The sequence below is a fragment of the Capsicum annuum genome, chromosome 1 (genome assembly GCF_002878395.1).
Source record: "Capsicum annuum cultivar UCD-10X-F1 chromosome 1, UCD10Xv1.1, whole genome shotgun sequence".
NCBI classification, from domain to species: domain Eukaryota; kingdom Viridiplantae; phylum Streptophyta; class Magnoliopsida; order Solanales; family Solanaceae; genus Capsicum; species Capsicum annuum.
In genome coordinates, this window is record NC_061111.1 from 23491310 (window position 1) to 23514451 (window position 23142).

Consider the following 23142-nt stretch of genomic DNA (forward strand, 5'->3'; position numbering starts at 1 on the left):
TTTATTATGACAAGTCATGACTTTTAATCTTATTATTATTAATTAGTTCTTAAATTTAAATAACCTTTTTCTCAATTTAAAAATCGAAGACACCTTTTCAATAACCGTTTCTTTAATAAAATAATAAGCATTTTTATTGAGTTATGGCAACCATCAGATAACCCATCTGTTGTAACAAATATATCATCTGTTGCAAAAAATTGACCATCTGTTTTAGGAGTTTTTTTAATTTCTTCTAATAGCTGATTCATCAGTCGCAACAGATGGGGAATTTGATGCATCAACAATATTGTTGAATGTGTTTAGACAAAAATTCATGACTGTTCTCCTTATTCTTAACAATAATCATATACAACTTAATTAATCTAATGCTGTGACTTTTTTTTATTATATAATTAATGAATAATTTTTAAAAACAGATTTAAAGACAAAAATAGTGAAAAGTCACGATCAGTTATTAAAATTAAATAATTGTTCTTTTATAGTTATAAATTGTGTTTATCATTTATTTATTTATTAGTTATTTACAAACCATTTTTCATATTAAATAATCGGAGAATCATGACTTTTCACCCTCTCAATAACAACAATAACCCTTTTTTTTTTATTAATAACTGCCTATTGCAACATACGATTCATTTGTCGCATCAGATTAACCACTGTTGCCACAAATACTCAATCCCTACCTCCAATTGTCGACATGTTGAGAATAAGGAATAAACAGAATGATAACTAAATATTAAATAAGAATTAAAAATTCAAGGTCGACCAAACATAGATTTTTGAATCCCTTAGGTAGATCCGATATAAAAAAAAGAAAATACATACGCTAAAATAAAAAATATAACCTAATTATTATTACTACAATTATTATTATCATTATTATTATTATTAGTATTACTATTATTATTAATCAGATAATTTTCATCCGGCAGCAGCAGGGCCCTCCTCAGCCTTGCTCTGAAGTCGGCCAAATTCATCTGGAGTTCATCAAACTGCCTTTGAAGTTTCTGCAAGGACTCGATATGAATCTTCTTGTACGAATCTGGATCAGCTATATCTGTAAGTGTAGTAGAATGAACGAGTAAGGAGGGACCTATTTATAAATGATTGAATTCAAAGGGGTTAGTCAAAAAGTCACGACTATTCATCCCTTAATTAAATAAAACTACTAACTTTTCAGCTTATGTAAATTAAAAAATGGATCTAAATACAACATATTATCTTTATTGTATTTCAGAAAGAAAGAAAAATTGCTTTAAAATAAATTTAATAGATGGATAATTTGTTGCAAAATATATTTTATTTCTTAGATAACTTACAACATATTGACATTCTGTTGCAACAGATGGATATATCTGTTAGATTTTTCCAACAGATATGTCTTATGTTGCAACAGATTGATCATCTATCGTAATAGATGTCTGTAATTATTTGACAATTTAAAAAAATATGAAATCTGTTGCAACTTGTTAGTCATCTGTTTATTCAATTTAAGCCATAGATGAGCTAGGAAGAATAAGGTGCGTGTAGATGGATGGATCCATTTTCTTGTGTGGGAGTTAAGTATTACTAATAAAGTCATCGGGATAACATACACAAAGTACAATATTTTGTGAATACAGTTTTTAATCGATTAGGCACTGATCATTCAAACAAGATCTTGCATAGTACAGTTAAATTTGATGGATTCGAATTGATAAGGCCGAGGGTCCTATAATGATGGTGTCGATACCCTATTACGAATTACTAACGGTTGTTGCTCGTGTTTATGCGTGTTAAGTTTTGAGAAGTGATCAATATTTGGTGTCATTATAGAGATCCAATAGCGATTGGACTTAACTTTAAGTGTGCATTGGACTCTGATAAGCCCTTCAAAGCCTCACACTACATCAAATAAGAATGAACAAACAATAAAAATTTCCCTGGACCAAATTTATACGAAAGGGTTGTTTGAGAAGATGATTATATGCCAAAACAAGCCGAAGGAGAATGCCTATGAGGGAAAGGGGAATTGATGAAAGATTATATCATCTAAAAGCTAATTGAAGAGGAGACATAGGGTATCAAAGAACTTCTAGCGAATATGGCTGATGAAATTAACTTAAAACATGAGAAATTTGAATCAAGTGCAAATATGAAAGTGTGTCCGATAATAAAAAATTCGTCTGTTGTTTCGCTAAAAGAAAAATAATGTAGATGGACACTTTGCTAGGGAGCTGAGACTAGGAATTTTGGTCAGGATGATCACCTGCATAGAAAATAACAGAACACCAAGAAAGCAGCCTTGCAAGCATCGAGGGTTGAAATGATACATAGTAAATGAAAAAAACTTACGCCAATAACAACTGCAGTTAAAATAAGGAATCTAAGCGAAGGCGTCACTTTTTGAATTTTAAATTGCATCCCATGCCTTCTTGTTTGTGGTTCCAATTAGGTCCACTACTATTAATTTGACCTGATCGGAACCACAAACAAGATTAAAAGATAAATTGAGTATCATTAATCCCTTAGCAATATGTATATAATTGATTGTGTTTTCTTGCCTTAGCGTGCTTTCAACATATCTTGGAGAAGATCAAAGGCTTGCTATAGTATGTGAATCGATAATTTTCAAGCTTGCCTCCAACTTGCTAATTCTATATTCAATCTTATCGTTGTTTTCGTTGAGGTCAGTGTAGAGTTCTTGGTCTTTTATGAGATTGTCAATGAGAAACAATTTCTTCGAAGTTGTGGCATTGTAAAAGGCCTTCAAAAGGCTTCCAAAACACTTTCTTCAGTAGGCTTAAATGATACATGTAGGGTTCACTATGTTTATTTTAGGTCAAAGTATGTTGATGCACACTTAAGCAGTGATCCCAACAATTGAACAACTCACTTTTATCGAGAATTGTTCAATGCAGCTTGCTCAACAAACCTTCAAAGGTTTTAATAGGTCAATTAGCCCGGACTTACGTAATATTTGATCTAAACTGATTCTACCAAGCCTATCAAACGTTACTTAACTCAAGGCTCATTACCCTATCAAAACCTTTGCTCGAGTTAGTACACAAATCAAATAAGCTCAATCTCTCAGCCTTTCTGGTGATCAATTTTCTCTCATATAGAGGAAAAAATACCCGACATGCCAAAGTCTACACCGCCGCTAGAAATTCTTGCCACAGCAAAAGTGAGTATTGAACAATGCTCGATAAAAGTGAGTTGTTCAACTGTTGGGACCACTGCTTGAGTGTGCATCAACATATTTTGACCTAAAACAAACATAGCGAACCCTACATGTATCATTTAAGCCTACTGAAGAAAGTGTTCTGGAAGCCTTCTGAAGGCCTTTTACAATGCCACAACTTTGAAGAAAGTGTTCCTCGTTGACAAGTTCATAAAAGACCAATAACTCTACACTGACCTCAACGACAAGATTGAATACAGAATGAGCAAGTTGGAGGCAAGCTTGAAAATTATCGGGATTCACATACCACAACAAGCCCCTAATCTTCTCCAAGATATGTTGAAAGCATGCTAAGGCTAGAAAGAACAATCAATTATATACATATTGCTAAGGGATTAATGATACTCAATATATCTTTTAATTTTATTTGTGGTTCTGATCAAGTCAAATCAATAGCAGTGGACCTAATCGAAACCACAAACAAGAAGGCATGGGATACAATTTAAAATTCAGAAATTTACGCCTTTGCTTAGACTCCTTATTTTAACTGTAGCTGTTATTAGCGCAAGTTTTCTTGACTTACTATGCATCATTTCAACCCTCGATGCTCGCAAGAATGCTTTCTTGGTGTTCTGCTATTTTCTATGTAGGTGATCATTCCAACCACGCTACCTAGTCGTTGTTCCCTAGCAAAGAGACCATCTATACTTTTTTCCAGAGAAATAACAGACGGATTTTTCATTACTGGATACACTTTCATATTTGCACTTGATTCAGATTTCTCATGTTCTAAGTCGGTTTCATTGACCAGATTCGCTAGAAGTTCCTTTCTACCCTATTTTCATCCTCAATTAGCTCTCAATTGATATAGTCTTTCATCAACCCCCTATTTACCCTCACAGGCATTCTTCTACCGCATCTTCTAGCGTATAATCATAACCCCGAGCAACCCAACCATATAAATTTGGACTAGGACAATAACTATATTGATTTTCGTTCTTTGTTAAAGCAGTGAGAGGCTTCGAAGGCTCTCTCAGAGTCCAATGCACCCTAAAAGTTAGTCCAATCGCTATTGGATCTCTTTACAATGACACCAAAACTAGATACCTTCACAATGTTTGATACATAAACATAAGCAACAATCGATATTAAATCTTAACAGGGTATCAGAACCATATTCATGGTCTCTCAACCTTATCAGTTCAGACCTATCAAACTTAACTGTAAAATTATAGATATTTTATTTGAATGATCAATGACTAAATGGTAAAAACAACATTCACAAAATCAATGTATTCTATGTATTTTTTCACGATAACATTATCAATAATAAACACCTCCCACATATGAAGTGGTTCCATCTACAAGCAGTTTATTCCTCCAAACCCATCTTTACTGTAACCTCGTATTGGTCGAGAAAAAGTTGATCAACTTTTAGTTTCTTATATCTACAAAGAAAAGAAAAAAAATTAATGTCAAACAAGAGAAGAACAGAAAGAACAGTATTCATATGTTGCAACAGACGTGTAGTCTGTTGTAACAGAATTGGAGTCTGTTGCAATAGATATGGAGTCTATTAAAATAGATGTGGAGTCTGTTGAAGTAGATGTAGAGTTTGTTAAAGTAGATATGGAGTATGTTAGAATACATCAAACCAGCCTAGCTAGTGGTTTGATTTGTTCCAATAGTTGCTCCGTCTGTTACAACATCAACAACAACATAAACTATTGAGAAACAACGAATAAAAAACATCAACAACAAAGAAACGACATCATTTGTTCCAACACCATCAACAATAAAGAAGCAACATCCTTTGTTCCAACACCATCAACAACACCACATAATAAGTTCCAACAATACCAACCCCACCAGCAACATCAATAACAACATCAACAACAAAGAAACAAATAAATCACATAAAAAAATGATACTGCCAATAAGACTTTTAAACTTCTTCCAATAGATAACTTTTCTCGCATATTGTAATAAAAATTCTCAGTTCATTTATTCAACACTTAAAATTTCCTTCAAAATTTTTAAATAAATATGATATGGGTAAATGATAATTAAATAAAAAAAATGTAAATAACTTGCAAATAAAAAGATGAGAATGAAAAAGCAATAGTAAACCACACCATACCTATAATGTCAAAAGGGGATCAAAACAATAATTTCAGTCGAGGAAAGATATGGATCGATTTAGATCCGAAAGGATCTTTATGAGAAATGAGAGAGAAAAGAGAGAAAAGGTTGTGATAACTCTAAAGATGAGAAAAAGAAAGATGACAGATGAATAAAATAAATTTAAGGCTGAAGGAGAGAGAAATGAGATAATTCTAGATGTAGGGTTTAAATATTCATCAATTAATATTCATTAATAACTTAAGGGGCACGAGGAAGACGAGTGACATTGAAATGACAAGATAAGACTACTCAATGAGATTTTTGAGTTATCCAAAAAATATTTTTTAGCTCCTTTAGTAGTACTATTTTATCTACGTATCTTTCTTCTTTCCGACAGAAGCTTGCTTTAAAATAAAAAAAAAATTTAAACAGATATGTCATCTGTTGCAACAGATATCAATATCTGTTTGAAAAACTCCAACAACTCAGTCATCTGTAACAACAGATGCAAATGTCTATTTGATAATTAAATCAAATATGTCATCTGTTACAACAGATATCAATATCTATTTGAAAAAATCTAACAGCTTGATCATCTATAACAATAGATGCAAATGTCCATTTGATAATTAAATCAGATATGTCAACTGTTTCAACAGATATCAATATCTGTTTAAAAATTTTCAACAGCTCAGTCATCTGTCACAACAGATGCAAATGTCTATTTGATAATTAAATCAGTTATGTTATCTATTCCAATAGATATGAATATTTCCAACAACTCAGTCGTTTATTACAACAGATTTTATTGCAATTGATTTAGGTAGATCTAGGGATGGATATTTTATAGGATCAACTACAACACCAATTGAGTCTTTACAATTGCATGATATTGGTATTGTGTTCATCTCGACCCGAGTCGTCGATCGATCACTCTAAGTTTAAAAGATTCTCATTAACTTAATGTTAAGCTAGTACCTAAATTGATTTTGGTAGAACTAGAGATGAATGAGTTCATAGGGTCAACTACAACTTCATTGAGTCTTTACCATTGCATGGTGTTGTCATTGCGTTCATCCCGACTCGAGTCATCGATCGATCACTCTAAGTTGAAAATATTCTCATTAACTTAATGTTAAGCTAGTACCTAAATTGATTTTGGTAGAACTAGGGATGAATAAGTTCATAGGGTCAACTACAACTTCAATTGAGTCTTTCCAATTGCATGGTATTGGTATTGCATTCATCCCGACCCGAGTCGTCGATCAATCACTTTGAGTTGAAAAGATTCTCATTAACTTAATGTTAATCTAGTACCTAAATTGATTTTGGTATAACTAGGAATGAATGAGTTCATAGGGTCAACTACAACTTCAATTGAGTCTTTGCAATTGCATGGTGTTTGTATTGAGCTCATCCCGACCCGATTCATTGATCGATCACTCTGAGTTGAAAAGATTCTCATTAACTTAATGTTAATCTAGTACCTAAATTAATTTTGGTAGAACTAGCGATGAATAAGTTCATAAGGTCAACTACAATTTTAATTGAGTCTTTGCAATTAAATGGTGTTGGTATTGCATTCATCTCGACCCAAGTCGTCGATCGATCACTCTGAGTTGAAAAAATTCTCATTAACTTAATGTTAAGCTAGTACCTAAATTTATTTAGGTAGAAATAGGATGAATGAGTCTATAGGGTCAGCTACAACTTCAATTGAGTCTTTGCAATTGCATGGTGTTGATATTGCGTTCATCCCGACCCGAGTCGTCAATCGATCACTCTGGGTTTAAAAGATTCTAATTAACTTAATGTTAATATAGTACCTAAATTGATTTAGGTAGAACTAGGGATAGATGAGTTTATAGGGTCAACTACAACATCAATTGAGTCTTTGCAATTGCATGGTATTGGTATTCGTCCATCGTGATCCGAGTCGTCGATCGATCACTCTGAGTTAAAAAGATTCTCATTAACTTAACTTTAATCTAGTACCTAAATTGATTTAGGTAGAATTAGGGATGGATGAATTCATAGGGTCAACTACAACATCAATTGAGTCTTTGCAATTACATGGTATTGGTATTCGTCCATCCCGATCCGAGTCGTCGATCGATCACTCTGAGTTGAAAATATTCTCATTAACTTAACGTTAAGATAGTACCTAAATTGATTTTGGTAGAACTAGAGATGAATGAGTTCATAAGGTCAACTACAACTTCAATTGAGTCTTTGCAATTGGATGGTATTGATATTGCGTTCATCCCGACCCGAGTTATCAATCGATCACTCTGGGTTTAAAAAGATTCTCATTAACTTAATATTTTAAAAACTATATATTTTAAAATTTTAAAAATTAACTAAGATCATTTCGGACCAAATTAACAATTTTAAAACTTGTCATTCTTTTCCAAAATACAAATCAACCCATACAATCATCCATTTGCGGGGAAAACTTTTTCTCATTTCAAATCTCAAGTTCTCCCTCTTATCTCTCTCTCAACAGTACAAACAACAACTACTCAACATATTGCTCAACCCTTCAAAACAGATTGATTTTCTTCCCATTTTTGACTACATAGTTGCTATTTTTTACTTCATTCTCGCTTGTATCCGTCGTTTTCTCTGTCTTCACAGGTAAAAGAGTTTGAGAAGATTTTTACATTTGTTTTTTATCTAAACATTAGGGATTTTTAGTTAATGATGAAAAAGAAGACTTTTACTTTTATTATCTTCGAGAATGGGTTCACAATTTTGAGATTTGATGCTAAAAATATAGGAAGCACCCGAGAAAACCCTAGTTTTTATCGCAGTATTTTATTGATTGTCGTGGTATTGTTGGATGGTGTTTGTAGTGTTGTTGGTGGCTCTTTTTTGTGGTGTCAGTATTTGTGGTTTTGGTGGTGGTATTGGTGGTCTTGGTGTTGGTATTGGTGGCATTGGTTTTAGTGTTGGCGGTCTTGGTATTGTGGCATTGGTGGTGGTCTTGATGCCATTGGTGGTAGTCTTGGTGGTCCATCTGTTGCAACAGGTGGAAGATCTGTTGGGAGATATTAAATAGGTCTTTAAACGGATTCCCCATCGGTTCCAACTGATGGGTTATCTATTGGAGTATTTTTTGGTAATGTGGTGTATAATAATTTATTAAAATTTGTCTTACCTTTTTTTAAAAAGTTATGTAGACATCAAATGTAGTGTATTTTTTGTTTTTCTATTGTTTGTAGTTACAAGATGTCTCTCAAAAGAAAAGAAATTGAAAATGGATCAACTTCTGACCACCTAACAAAAAAGGCTAAAGTACAGATAGATTTGAAGGAACTTCCTGAACAATTTCAGTCAGGGCAAAATGAAGATGAGGAAAGTGAGAACTCCTTCTTACAAATGGGGCATGAATTAATATCAAAATCTCAGCATGATCTTGTTAAAACCATTAGTATTGATAGTTTTCGAGTTGTGATGCCGATAGATTACCTTGCAAAAGTAATTGGTGATCTTGTACTTAAATGTCACTTGGGGAAAGGTTTTGATGAATTTTGGAGTATTATGAAGAATGAAAACATAGACAAACTTTTTAGGAGGAGCTGTTTTTCATACTTTCTTAAGCTGCCTGAGGACCATACTCTCCGTTTCCAAATGAGCATGGTATATGGTCTTCTCAAGTGCAGTATTAAGTACACGGAGGATGATAAAGATTCGATAGAGGGCGAAAAAAAGATGGATGAAATCTGGATCAACTACTATGACATGCCGGTTTGTTTTGAATTGAAAGAGTTTTTCATAGTGACGGGCTTGAGATGCGATCGTCCAGAAGAAACTCTCATTAAGGAAACACCCCACAAAAGGTCCAACAAACGCAAGGAAAAAAATATGGGTTGTTGGACATTGTTGGACGTAGCTACAAAGCGGGGGATTTGGTAGCAGATCTCGAGGATAAAAACATACCAAAGTAGTACAGGAAGAAATTATGCTTAAATTGGTTTGTCCATTCCGTTATATTGGCAAGAGACGTCACGAAAGTCATAAAAGATGATTTATTGGCGCTTGCTGATGATTTTGAGAAATTCAATGATTATCCTTGGGGATATGACAGCTACTATTTGACTATCAAATATTTACTGACAAAGCTATCTGTTGACACCTAATTTTTTCCCTCCATAACTAAGTTTAGTCCCGAGTATCTTTAATTTTTAAATAAAATTACAACATTTATTTCATCTGAACAAAAACTTTTCAAAGGATTTATCGGGCTAATTTTGTCATTTTAAGTGACTATTAGATATTATCATGTTCAATTATATGAAAATATATAATTTTGTGACTTAGATATTTATTTTTATGAAATATCAGATTTTATCAAGGATTGTCTCAAAAACAAATTCAAATAATTAAATTTTTTATTTAAATATAATTTATTCTTAAAAATAATTTATTTGGATAAATATGTGTTTGATTTTATTAAATCAAGAAGCTCAGAATTAAATGAGGTATTGATTCCTATGGGATTTCAATTTAAATTTGGCCATAATTGAAATTAAATTGGCCAATTAATCTTTAATATGACCAAAATTTAAACTAAATTGACTAATCCCTAGTCTATTTGGGTTATTTCATAAATAACCCCAAAAATTACATAATCTACCCAAAAATTCCAATACCCAGCAGCCCATTTGTAATAGCAGTAACAGCCTTAAAACAGCCCAACTCCAGTGGCCCAATAATGATATTGACCCGGTCCAATACCCATTTGCTTCTCTTCTTCAACAGCAAAACAGCAAAACAACCAATGTTTATCCAAAATTCCGAACAACTTCAGAAAAAAATGCGACTCGATCCGATTCCCTCAGCAAATCCGCCAACAGCAAACATACAGCAACAACGTACAATAGCCAACGATAGTACAAATCGAACAACGTCAGAGTAAAACTGAACAGCAACCAGCAAACCCGACCACCTTGAACCTGACTCAGCTCTAACCCATTAAAACACCACCAAAACCCAAACCCAGAGACCCAGCGCCCAAACCTAACAATATTTTCTTTCCACATCGGCGTGTGCCAATCACGATATAGCAACATCGAGTGTTCTACAGGCTGCTCTAATTCGTCCATCAATTGCTAACCGTTTTTAAATTCAAATCTCTCAACAAACTTGTACGATTTTAGCCAGCTCAATTTATCGTGAATTTGAAATTGGTCGAAAATTCTAAAATTATCCCACTAATTGTCCCTCTCCCACATCGGTGGTGCGTAAAAACCTCAATCCAACATTCTCCTATAAAAAGGGGATTGCGGAAGAGCAAATGGGCAAGTCTCAAGGGCTGAAAAAAGCATTTTTGAGCAAAAATCAGTAAAAACTTTATTTTTTAGTGAAATTTTTAAGCGGTCAATTGATCAAAACTCTCGAAGGACCCATTTTTGGTAGTGGTGGAGTCCGATGGTAGCTCAAAGTCTTGTTTTTCTGTTCCAAAAGAGGTAAACATACTCTTTCCTATAAATGTATCATTTTCTTCTTCATCCCTTTTTCTCGGTAGCGATAGTATGGTTGTTTAGTTGAAATCATTATAACGTATTGGGACTGATTATCTGTTAAGGTTCCTTTTAGCATATGTTATGAACAATTTATTTTTCTTCTTTCGTTTGGTTCAATGTTGTGATTTAATTTTCTTCGTTGCGAGATTTAAGACTATGATTTTCCTTTAAAATCACTGCAGCATCAACTTTTGCTAGTAAGCAGTATATCACTTTTATATTGGAGTATGGTAGTTTGACTTGTTAATTATTTAGTTGAACACGTTAGTTTTTTTAGTTTCCGTTTATGGATTTAGTTCAATGTTGTTAGTGGTTCGCCTTTTCCATGCTTTGTTTCGCGTTTGTCTTCTGATTTTTGTGGTCAAGTAGAAGCATTCCTGAACTGCCCATTGACAATAATGCCAAGAGGGGACAAAAGATATGTTGTATTTGTCTTAAATCATCTTGTGACCCTTCAAGGATACATAGTGACTCAAAGTTCTTAGAACTTGGTAAGAGAAGGCGAAGATGAATAAAGTAAGGAAGTTTGAGCTTGATGCAAATGGCTAAAATATCGTCTGCTTTATATGATTATCAAAGTTTGACATTTGAATTATTTTCCTTTTTCTCAGCATCTGTCCAATTATGTCTTTTATTCATTCAATGCCTTTCTTTTTCTGTCCTTCAAAAGCAACTATGTTTGTGGTGTAAGATTTTATTGAATGAGTTAGGCATTTTACGTGGTTCATATCAAATTTTGTATGCCTTTAGTTGTTTGCACTTGCCTTCCTTGAACTTTTTCAAGATTATGAATAAAATGTGAGCTTGTGATTATGAGTGGGCCAAAAAAATCCCAATTAGATTAGGACAGGGTCGATGGATTTGGACTTTCAAGCCTAAGTCTTCCATTTCTTTCCTTTCCCTTTACGTGCTTATTTGTTATTTTATTTGTTTAGACTTGGTTAAATTCCCTATTAACTCGTCAAATTGATTTTTTTTAAACAAGTTTGTTTTCACTTTCCTTTTTCAAAATAACAATTTTTCTGTAGAAGTTAGTCGAAAGAATTATTTTCAAATAGTCTGGATAACCGCAAGTTAGCGAACATTTTAGGTACCTTAAAAACCTTCTTAAAATTTTAATAGGAACTGCTTACATAGAGTTTCAAAACTTAAATGATTTTCCTATTTTGAATCGTCCAAGTACTTTATAAAGGTTTTCTTAATTTCTTTTCAAATAAATTAAGTGGCGACTCTAAATAAGTCTTATTTTCACAAAACAGAAATGACAACTCTGCTGAGGAACTTTAACTAGGTTCTAAGCAAATGTTTGAATTTTTTCTTTGACTAATTGTTTAAACTTTTTACATGATTATATATTTCAATTCTGCGAAACTTAACTGTTACATTTCATGGCATAATCCCGCATGATGATTATTAAACTGTTTTGGGGTTTCTTGGATGTCCCAGCCCCTGTTGTTCAACTCCAAATAAAGTGTTGGAAATACGACGGTTTATTAGCTCGTAAGGCATCTGATGGTTGTTCATATTTCCAAACCCAAGTCACCCGCTTGGGAACTCGGTTCAAACCCACTCTAGACACCTAAGATAAAGCTAAACCAAAATCCTATTTTAGGCATATTTATGTGTTGAAGGAATATATATTATTTAATCCAATCCATAATCCTTTGGGGGTAGGAAGAATGCTTACTCTGTTGGCTTTCGTGTGAGGATGATTCAATCGTCTACCAATTGTGGAAAAAATTAAAGCGAGCCAGACAATAGGTTGATCAATTTGGACAATTGCTTGATTTCCCAGGTTAATGATCTAGAGCACAGTTATACGGGAATCGTTTGATCATCAACAGATGTATAAGGCCGATCGAAGAGCATCTAGGAACTTGTGTTTCCTATTCCCTGCGCGGGACGTTGTTCTTTTTCTCACGTTATGTTTCCTTTTCCTAAAAATTATATCCCTTTTATGCAACTTTTATAAGCATTTATGCCCTTTATGCATATCTATGGAAGTTGGGGATAATGGATTGGCTTTAAAAAGGCATATATTTTCTTCAAAATTCGTTAGGCTCAAACCCTTGGCTCAAAAGGGTCACCCCAATTAGGATACGTGTTATTAGAATGTTTTATAACTGCCTTATGTGTTTATATGCATTTGTTTGAATCAAAGACAAATTTTTTCACTATGCTCCCGTGGATCAGTTTGGCTATGACGCAAACAGCTCTATGTGGTTACTTATTGTCAAATATCTTGCATTACTTATCACATATGGGAACTAACACATCTATCTTTGAGTTATTTTACTTTACAGATAACAGAAAAACTACTTTGTGTTGAAATAAGCTGGCAGAACATCCTTACTTCACCCGGTCAAAAGTGCATAAGATCACATCCCCTAACCATTATTCAAATATGACTGGAAGTGATGAAGAAAATCCATTGACCATCAGGGACAACGTAATAGTGGAACAAAGTGAGATGATTGTTGAACTCGCAAAAAAAATTGGAAATACAGGAGGAGATGACCGTGCTAAAGATTTGGCTAATTTGGCCATCATTGTCAACGCTCCTGCCCCAGGAACACACGGGCCTCCGCTCCAGATCCCTCCTCTCAGTACACTTATTCTCGGAGACTATCCAAATAACATATCGTCCGTCTTTGCTCCTCAAATTATTCAAAACACCAATCGAGAAAATAACCCAGATGCTTACCCTCAACAAAATCCATCCCTAACCTCACAAAATTCGTCTCCAAATCCACAAAATTCATTCTCAAATACCAAAACCCATTTTCAAACCCAATAAACCCGCTCCTAAATCCATAAAATTCGCTCCTAAATCCACAAAATCTGCTCTTTAATCCACAGAATCCATCTCAAAATCCACAAAACTCATTTTTAAATCCACATTCTCTTTCAGATTCCACCAAACTATTCTCAAATTCCACAAAGAACTACCAATTTCCAAAACCTCATCCTTTCCTACCACCCAACCTCTTCTCATCCTCAAAATCAATCTATCGCTTCAAATTCTTCTCATGTTATCATATCTCCTAACATCACAATCCCTTTCCCAATCTCGAGGTAGACCATTACGAGGAAAAGAAAAATGAGTGAAGGACCGAACATAAAAGGAAGTTGCTAGCCATGAATGAAGAGGTCATGAGGATCAAGGAATCTCATGGGGCAGGTAATAATGATGCTTTGGGGTATGATGATCTGTGTGTGCACCCCAGAGTAGATTTACCAGAAAGGTACAAGGTTCCTAAATTTGAAGTGCTCGATGGTATCGGAAATTCAATTACCCATCTAAGAAGGTATTATGATCAAATAATTGGGGTAGGAAGAAATGAGGCATTATTAATGCGCTTATTCAGCTGAAGTTTAAGCGGCGAAGCCTTGGATTAGATCACATCTCAAGATCTAAAAAGATGGTCTAGCTGGAGGGCGCTGGCTAAAAGCTTTCTCGATAGGTTTGCTTTTAACATTGAAATAGTCCCTGATCGATACTTATTAGACCGAATCAAGAAGAAAAATGACGAGTGTTTTCAAGACTATGCCATCCGTTGGAGGAAGGAAGCTACCAAAGAACAACCTCCCATGACTGAGGAGGAAGTGGTATCGGTTTTCTTTCACGCTCAGGAAGGAGAATTTTACACTAGGATGGTATCCGCGGTTAGGAAAACTTTCACAGATTTGGTAAAAATTGGGGAATCGCTAGAGGAAGGCATTCCAACATGAAAGATTGTCAAAATCCCAACATCATCTGGGTCTTCCATGTTTCCAAAGAAGAAAAGAGAGGATGCGATTGCGGTCTCTACTAATTATGTTGATAAATTGAAGAGAAAATTCAAGCCTAAGAATATTCTTTCCTCACCACCGTCACCAAGTTTTTAGACTGTATTCTATGCCCAACCCCAATATCAAGCTCCACTTTCAAATATTTTAGCCAAGTGCCAAGGTCCGAAGTCAAATTATCAGTCTCATGTTCAAGCTACTCTTCCAAACAACAAAATAAACATCCAAGCACCTCCAAACTATCATCAAATACCTTCTCCCACTAATCAAAATTAGTATAACCCCCCACATATAAACCTCAAAAAGAAACCTCCTAGAAAATTCACTCCATTAACTGAAAGTCGTACCCATCTCTCCGGAAGATTGATGAAAGCTGGTTATTTACAGCCTATTCCACCAAAGCCTACCAATCTCAATTCCTGATTGTTTTAGGTTAATTAGGTCTGTGATCATCATTTAGGAGCGCCCAGGCATAATATTGAAGATTACATCAATCTGAAACACAAGATCCAAGACTTGATTGATTAGAAAATCATCATTCTTCAGGCGCCGACACCAAATGTCACCAGTAATCCATTGCCTAATCATGGTGAAGCCACGGTTAGCATGATTGAAATGGCAGGTGAATGGGTATCTAGCAAGACCATTACTAAGGTGGATTCCCGAAATTCCAAAAAGACAGAATAAGTGGAAAAGATAGAGAAGGAGTAGATGCCTTGAGTGTCTTGATTGAGAATTTGGAAGGAATTATTGAGCCCATTAAGGTCCTAGAAAAAGCATCTAAGTGTGGGATAGAGTACCAGCCAAGAAAGCAAGATGAGATTGAAGATAAGTCAAAGATGAGTCTGTCCAAACCGTTGCCACTCCTGTACCAGTCATTTCTTGTGCGCAAGATGTCAAAATTGGATGGTCTTGGGGATGGGATAAGAAATTGGTTCGAAGGAGGCGATAATATACCAGAGGAATGGGGTAATAAGGGTTGCACAAGGAGAAGATTTACAAAACTGGACCTCCGCTCCTCTCATAAATCTTCGCCCATCGTGGTAGGTGAAAAGGCAATTACAAGTAGTTTTAAAAAATCGGTGATGATCCAAAGGAGGCCCTGTGATCCACCCATTTATGTCTCAAATTTTCTTTTTATGTTCTATTTTTTAAAAAGGCATGGTCCTGCATTTGCGCGAGTCATGAGCCATAGTTTGCATTTATTTTCTGAAAAGGCCTCCCTTTATTTAAGAAGTTATTTTGAAATATGACTATATTATTTGTCTTTTATTATCTTGTTATCATCTAACATGATTTATTTTCGTAGCAATAATTTAAAACCTGCCAATGTCATGTCATTCAAGGGTTAGACGAATAAAGTGAGGGGTATGATAATGAATGGAAAGAAGGTGATGAGAAGCAGTTAGTGGAAGACATAGAGGAATACAAAAAGTGAGAGAATCTCAACCTGGAGGAGCCATAATCCACTCGAGGTGAATGGTCAAAAGTGGACCAAACCAATCAATTCCGATGCAGTAAAGAGATACTATGTTTGAAGGATGTTTTAGTTTCTTGTTTCCTTGGTTTATTTGTAATCGCCTGTTTGATAGTATTTGTTTTATGATGTGTAATTTCCTAGAATCCCTTTCCTTTATGTATGAACTACGTTTGACTCGAATTCCTAAGAAAGGAATACGTAGGCGGTCGATGTTGGCTTCGGTCAACCCCTTAGGACAATTTATCCTTTCATTTTATATATGAACTACGTGATGACCTGAATTCCCAAGAAAGGGATACATAGGCGGCCTATGTTGGCTTAGGACAACCCATTAGATTTTTATATATATCCCTAGCGTAGTCCTGAACTACGTTTGACGTTTGACCTGATTTCTGCTTCAACGGGATACGTAGGCACCCCAACAGCTCAGTCTTATAACCCCAGGAAATGAAAACTAGGGCAAAATTTTCGAGAAGAAATCTAAAAAATTCATAAGAGGAAGATAATCTTCCAAAAACAAAGAGAACGAAGACTAACAAAGACTTCGAATTCTCTCGAGCTGAGATTGTCTCAAACAACTTTAAACTGGGGCAGAAATTTAGAGGAGGTCCTTAAAATTTCCACTAATATACAGGAATATATTTCAAATCCCTAGCACCAGAGGTCAAAGTCAAGTTTTGAAAATCACCAGCTGTGATAAAGTCTACATAGACTAAATCTCTGGCTATTATAGAACTTCTAATAGAGAGCCTCAACGATGTTGAATCCCTAGGAATCCTCCATCAAACGTCATACATAGTCAGAACTAAAGAGGAAGGTGTTCGTCGGGCTTGTACATGACATGACTGGCAGAGATTTTCTAAAGCTTTTCCAGAAATTTTCGAAACTATTTTCTAAAAGTAAGACTACTTTAAAAAATCTATACAAATCTTTTACTTAGTGATTTTCTAGGAATCTATTAGAATAGGGAGTCAGGGTGGAAATCCCAACATAACGGAGTACCCGAAAGATGGCGAAGAGCAAACCAAGGATCGAAGACGGTCAACACAGAGTAGTTTCACTCAAAAACTAATCATTTTTATGTGGATGTAGGGATCAGTGCACAAAAAATCAAAATATTTTTTCAAAAGAATCTCCAAGCGGGTTGCGAGCCACACCAAAGCATATAATGCTCAAAAATGATATTTTTGGGTAGCCCCAAAGACGGGTTTAATACCCATTTATTGAGTACCTTTTGAATTGTTTATCTCATTTCTTGAGACCATGAAGGACAAACAAAGGTACCTTATCTACTTTATGAATATTGTATTTAGCAGTCGCTAGCATAGGCGACTGTATGTCTATTAAATATTTACTTTAAGCGCGGGTGCATTCAAGAAAGTCGGCACAATAAATGCAATAATTAAAGGATCACTCAATAGGAGAAAAAATCGAAAATCATCATCAAAATTAGCCTTGAAGCGAAGCAAATGGTATTTGAGTAATCTCCAATCAAGGATTTTGCCCCATTTACTTGCATTTGGTGGATGTGCTATTTAATTATTTCTTCAAAAAGAGAAGATTAATAGAAGAATAAGTCATTCAAATTATGATGCTCAGTATTTGTCATTAAACTATCATAAAGCTTGATTGTGGTCGCCAATGAGAGCGACATTGTGTCTACTGACTGTCAACCTTGAGTACAGGTACATGTAGAAAGAAAAACACAGACAAACAGACTCAGGTGAAACTGTTTTCAAATCACCGGAAAAACCATTTCATATCATCTCATTGCCGAGAAGGCCATTTCATGTCATCTTATTGTCGAGAGGGCCATTTTATGCCATTGCTAATAGGGCCATTTCATATCATTTCATTGTCGAGAGGGCCATTTCATACCATTGCCAAGAGGGCCATTTTATATCATTGGGTCTATTTTATATCATTGCCAAGAGAGTCATTTCATATCATTTCCAAGAGGGCCATTTCATGCCATTGCTGAGAGGGCTATTTCATGCCATTGTCGAGAGGTCCATTTCATATCATTGCTGAGAGAACTATTTCATATCATTGCCAAGAGGGCAATTTCATATCATTGCCAAGAGAGCCATTTCATGCCATTACCGAGAGGGCCATTTCATATCATCGTCGAGAGGGCCATTTCATATCAACACTGAGAGGTCTATTTTATACCAGCGCTAAGAGAGCCATTTAATATCTGTTGACACGTAAGATAGCATGCGCTGGCATCGAGGATATCATCAACATTCAATATATGTTGACACGCGAGATAGCATATGCTGGCGTCGAGGATATCATCAGCATTCAACATCTGTAGACATACAGATAGTATACGCTAGCATCGAGAATATCATCAATATTTAATATTTGTTGATATGTGAGATAGCATACGCTGGCGTCGAGGATATCATCAACATTCAGTATCTATTACCACGGGAGATTGCATATGCTGGCATCGAGGATATCATCAATATTTAATATCTATTGACACGCAAGATAGCATACACTGGCATCGAGGATATCATCAGCATTTAATATCTATTGACACGCGAGATAGCATATGCTGGCATCGAGGATATCATCAATATTTAATATATGTTGACACGTGAGATAGCATACGTTGGCGTCGAAGATATCTCATTATTTAATGAATCAGCATCTGAATGAATCAAAAGCATACGATTTGTAGGGACCCCTTTAAGTTGTTATCTGAAGACGGGTGATATATGAGATCTCCTAGAAATTGACAATTCGAAGGTTATCTATAAGTCATATTATTTGAAATAGGATAGTGTGCAAGATTACTTATGTGTTGATAGCCCACAGGTCATCTATAAGTCGCAATAACTGAATAGTGTGCAAGATTACCCAAAATTGATAGTCTGAAGGTTATCTATAAGTCGCAACTAAATCCTTACTGAAAAATATGCGAGTTTATCAAATTGATAAGTCCAAGGATTCTCTATAAGCCGCGTCATATCAAAGATCGATGATGTGCAGGATTACCCAAAGACTATCAATTTGAGAGAGAGATATAAGTTATATTGTATCCAAGGTCGGATGATGTGTAGAATACCTGAGAACTACCGATTGGAGGGATATCTGTAAGCCATATTTTTTCCAAGGTTGGATGAAGTGCAGGATTACCTAACGGCTAGCAATTCAAAGGATATCTGTAAGTCGCATCTTATCCAACATCAAATAATGCGCAAGATTATCTAATGATTAACAATTCAAGAAAAATCTATAAGTCGTATCGATACAAAAGATGTGCAAGACTTACCCGAGATCATATGCAAAGAATTATTGGCAATAATAGTAGAGTTTATCGTATAACAAGCATTATTGGTGACCAAATGGTTACCACATCAGCATAAGATTACATGGTTGCAGGGACCGCTCTGCATAAAATATCGTTGGTTTCCAAAAGGGTCACCCCACTTCAAAGACATATTCAACTGACAAATAAGCTAATTATGCAACAACCAAGAGGGTTGTTGTGTCTATTATTGCAATTTATTTCCTTCCAAATAGGTACATGAAAGGAATGACTTTATTTTTTAGGCAACAACTCACATGGAGATATGGTAAAGACTATATACCTCTTTCATGAATTATGCTTAGCACTAACATTTTTTGTTTGAAACATTTTTGAGAGAATCCAAGAGGATGAAAATCTCAAATCAAAACCACAGGTGCAGACGACTCCAGATAGGACGCAACACAATGAGAACTCTTTCTTAGCAGTAAAATGAGACATAGTCTAGAGAGGGACGTCAAACTCTTTGAGCATGAGCTAAAGGATAATCGCCACCACCAATCAAACCACACCTCTGTTAGAAGGCATGTAGGTACTTCGGGATATTTTTGTTTCAGCTTCACCTTTGTGATATTTATAAACTCATACCGAAGGTAATTTTCTTTTTTTTTTTTCAAATCCGAGTGACAACACACCTAGAGTTTTGAAAATTATGTCCAGGTAAATTCTTACCTATGGATGTGAAGAGCTCTACGTTCATGGTTAAGAGGTTACAAGCCTCTTTTCTGCAACTCAATCAACTTGTCACTTGTCCCGAGCCAAAGGTCGTCTGAAATAAAATACCATCTTTTCTACTGGTTGAGTCGAACTACAAGCAGTCTGATACCCTGAGTCTCGGAGATATGTAGGCTGGGCTCTATGTAGAAAACTCGACTGCATTCCAACTTCCCCCAAATCTGTTTATTCTCTAGATTTTTGGTTTCATTAAAAACTCCAAAACCAAGAAAGCTTGTGAATTTTTTGAAATTGGTCGAAAATTTTGAAATTGCCCCTCTAATTTTCCCTCTCCTACATCGGTGGTGCATAAAAACCTCAATCCAATATTCTCCTATAAAAAGGGGATTACGAAAGAGCAAAAGGGCAAGTATTAAGGGGTGAAAAACTATTTATGAGCAAAAATCAGTAAAACTTTTATTTTTTAGTAAAATTTTTAAGCGGTCGATTGATCGGAACTCTCGAAGGATCAATTTTTGGTGGTGGTGGAGACCGACGGTAGCTCGAAGTCTTGTTTTCCTGCTCAAAAAGAGGTAAACATACTCTTTCCTTTAAATTTATCATTTTCTTCTTCATCCCTTTTTCTCCGTAGCGATAGTATGGCTGTTTAGTTATAATCATTATAATGTGCTGGGATTGTTCGCTGTAGATGGCTTCGATGCATGTAGAATTACCTTGAAATTTTTGTTGTTGCATTGTTTCACTGAATCAATATTTAAATTATAATGTTTGCTCCTTTGTCGATGTCATATCTTTGACTTTGCTATTTTGAATGAACTACCTCGTATTAATCTTGTTGGATTAGCTGTTAAGGTTCCTTTTAGCATATGTTATGAACAATTTATTTTTCTTCTTTCGTTTGGTTCACTGTTGTGATTCAATTTTCTTCATCGCGGGATTAAAGACTATGATTTTGTATTTATTTTGTTTGAAGGTCCAAGTAATAGTTTTCATTCAATTGTTAGTCTTGTAATTTGTATTTTGAATTTTTCTTTAAAATCACTGCAGCATCAACTTTTGCTAGTGATCACTATATCATTTTTATATTAGAGTATGGTAGTCTGACTTGTTAATTATTAAGTCGAACGTTAGTTTTTTTACTTTTCGTTTATGGTTTTAGTTCAATGTTGTTAGTGGTTCTCCTTTTCCACGCTTTGTTTCGCATTCATCTTTTGATTTTAATGGTCAAGTAGAAGCATTCCTGAAGTGCCCATTGACAAATAATGTCAAGAGGGGACAAAGGATATGTTGTATTTGTCCTAAATCATCTTGTGACCCTTCAAGGATACATATTGACTCAAAAGTTCTTAGAACTTGGTAAGAGAAGGCGAAGATGAATAAAGTATTAGCTAAGTCTTGAAATACTTACGCTATAGGATTCTGCCCTTTTTTATTTTTCCCATGTTAATTCTAAAGTTGTTTTGTTTTTATTTTCATTTTGTGTAAAAAATATTTTCTTGATTAAATCTACCTTTAGTTTGCCTTTATGAGTGGGCAAAACTTGTTTGAGCGTCATATTTTTATGTGATTTAAGCATAGTCTATAGAGTCTCTTTGATTTATAACATCAACGACAATCCCTAAGTCGCTAAAAGCACATAATCTGCAATCTAATGAAACCTTTGGTTTGTAGTAGTAAGAAGAGAGAGGGTTGGCTTAAGAACTGTAACTCAAGTCAAGTACTGACCTTTATTACTTTATTAGATTTAAGATAGTGTCTGGATCAAAGTTTGACGTTTGAATTGTTTTTTTTCTCTGCATGTGTCGAATTATGTCTTTTATTCATTCGATACCTTTCTTTTCCTGTTCTTCAAAAGCAAATATGTTTGTGGTGTAAGGTTTTATTGAATGAGTTAGGCATTTTACTTGGTCCATATCAAATTTTGTATGTTTTTAGTTGTTTGGACTTGCCTGCTTTGATTTTTTTTCAACATTCTGAATAAAATGTGAGCTTCTGATTATGATGGTTCATCCTTATTGTTTTCAGTATCATCTGTCCAAGTTATCTAAAAAATGAGTTCACGTTCCCGTTTCAAAATTCATTTAATCGTATTGCTTTCGATTCAATTCTAAAGCTTGATTTAAGAGATAGTTTGATCACATCTTCGTTGAATGATTTGGTGTATTTCATATCATTTTAACTACCGTCTTTATGCACAAGAATATTTTTTTTACGACACCATTTACTTGTTAAGTATCGGTTTGGAACGTATATTAATTGCTTTATTAATTCTTTGCATGCAGATATGTTCGAGTTCTACATGGACTCTTTCCCATTTCGTGTTTCCTCCATGGGCCATTGAGGCTCACCATCTCTATCGAGTCAACTCCGATGAAAAATTCAAAGTCAATCGTATGGCGTACAGGTGCAAAAGGGCAAAAGAAAAAAAATGGATTCAAAATCCATTTATGAAGATGTTAGGAGACTCGAAAAGTCTCATTTGTTTATTCTTGCTTTATTTATATTTACTCATTTAGTTATTAATTTATTCATTCATTTGGGTCTCGAAGCCAAAGTTGTAAATTTAATACAGATGGAGCAGATTTTGGGCCAACAGGCCTGAAAAAGTAGTTTAGGACAGGTTATGGACCAAGGCCTAACATTTAGATTAGGATAGGTGCCAGTGGTCTAAAAGTCCAATTAGATTAGGACAGGTCCGATGGATTTGGGCTTGTAAGCCTAAGTCTTCCATTTCTTTCTTTTCCCTTTACGCTTATTTGCTATTTTATTTGTTTAGACTTAGTTAAATTCCCTATTAAGTCGTCAAATTGATTTTTTTAAAACAAGTTTGTTTTCACTTTCCTTTTTCAAAATAACATTTTTTCTTTTGAAGTTAGTCAAAAGAATCATTTTCAAACAGTCCGAATAACCGCAAGTTAGCAGACATTTTTGGTGCCTTAAAAACCTTCCTAAAATGTTAATAGGAACTGCTTACCCTGAATTTCAAAACTTAAATGATTTTCCTGTTTTGAATCGTCTAAGTACTTTATAAAGGTTTTCTTAATTTCTTTTTAAATAAATT

At 34.8% G+C, this 23142-nt stretch overlaps 1 long non-coding RNA gene across 1 annotated transcript; it reads left to right on the forward strand.

Moving 5' to 3' along the window:
• Positions 1-10075: 10075 nt before the first annotated feature.
• Positions 10076-16320, forward strand: LOC107838689. Its single transcript, XR_001664771.2, has 2 exons — positions 10076-10761; positions 15917-16320. It is a non-coding gene; the product is annotated as an uncharacterized LOC107838689 (long non-coding RNA).
• Positions 16321-23142: the final 6822 nt, after the last annotated feature.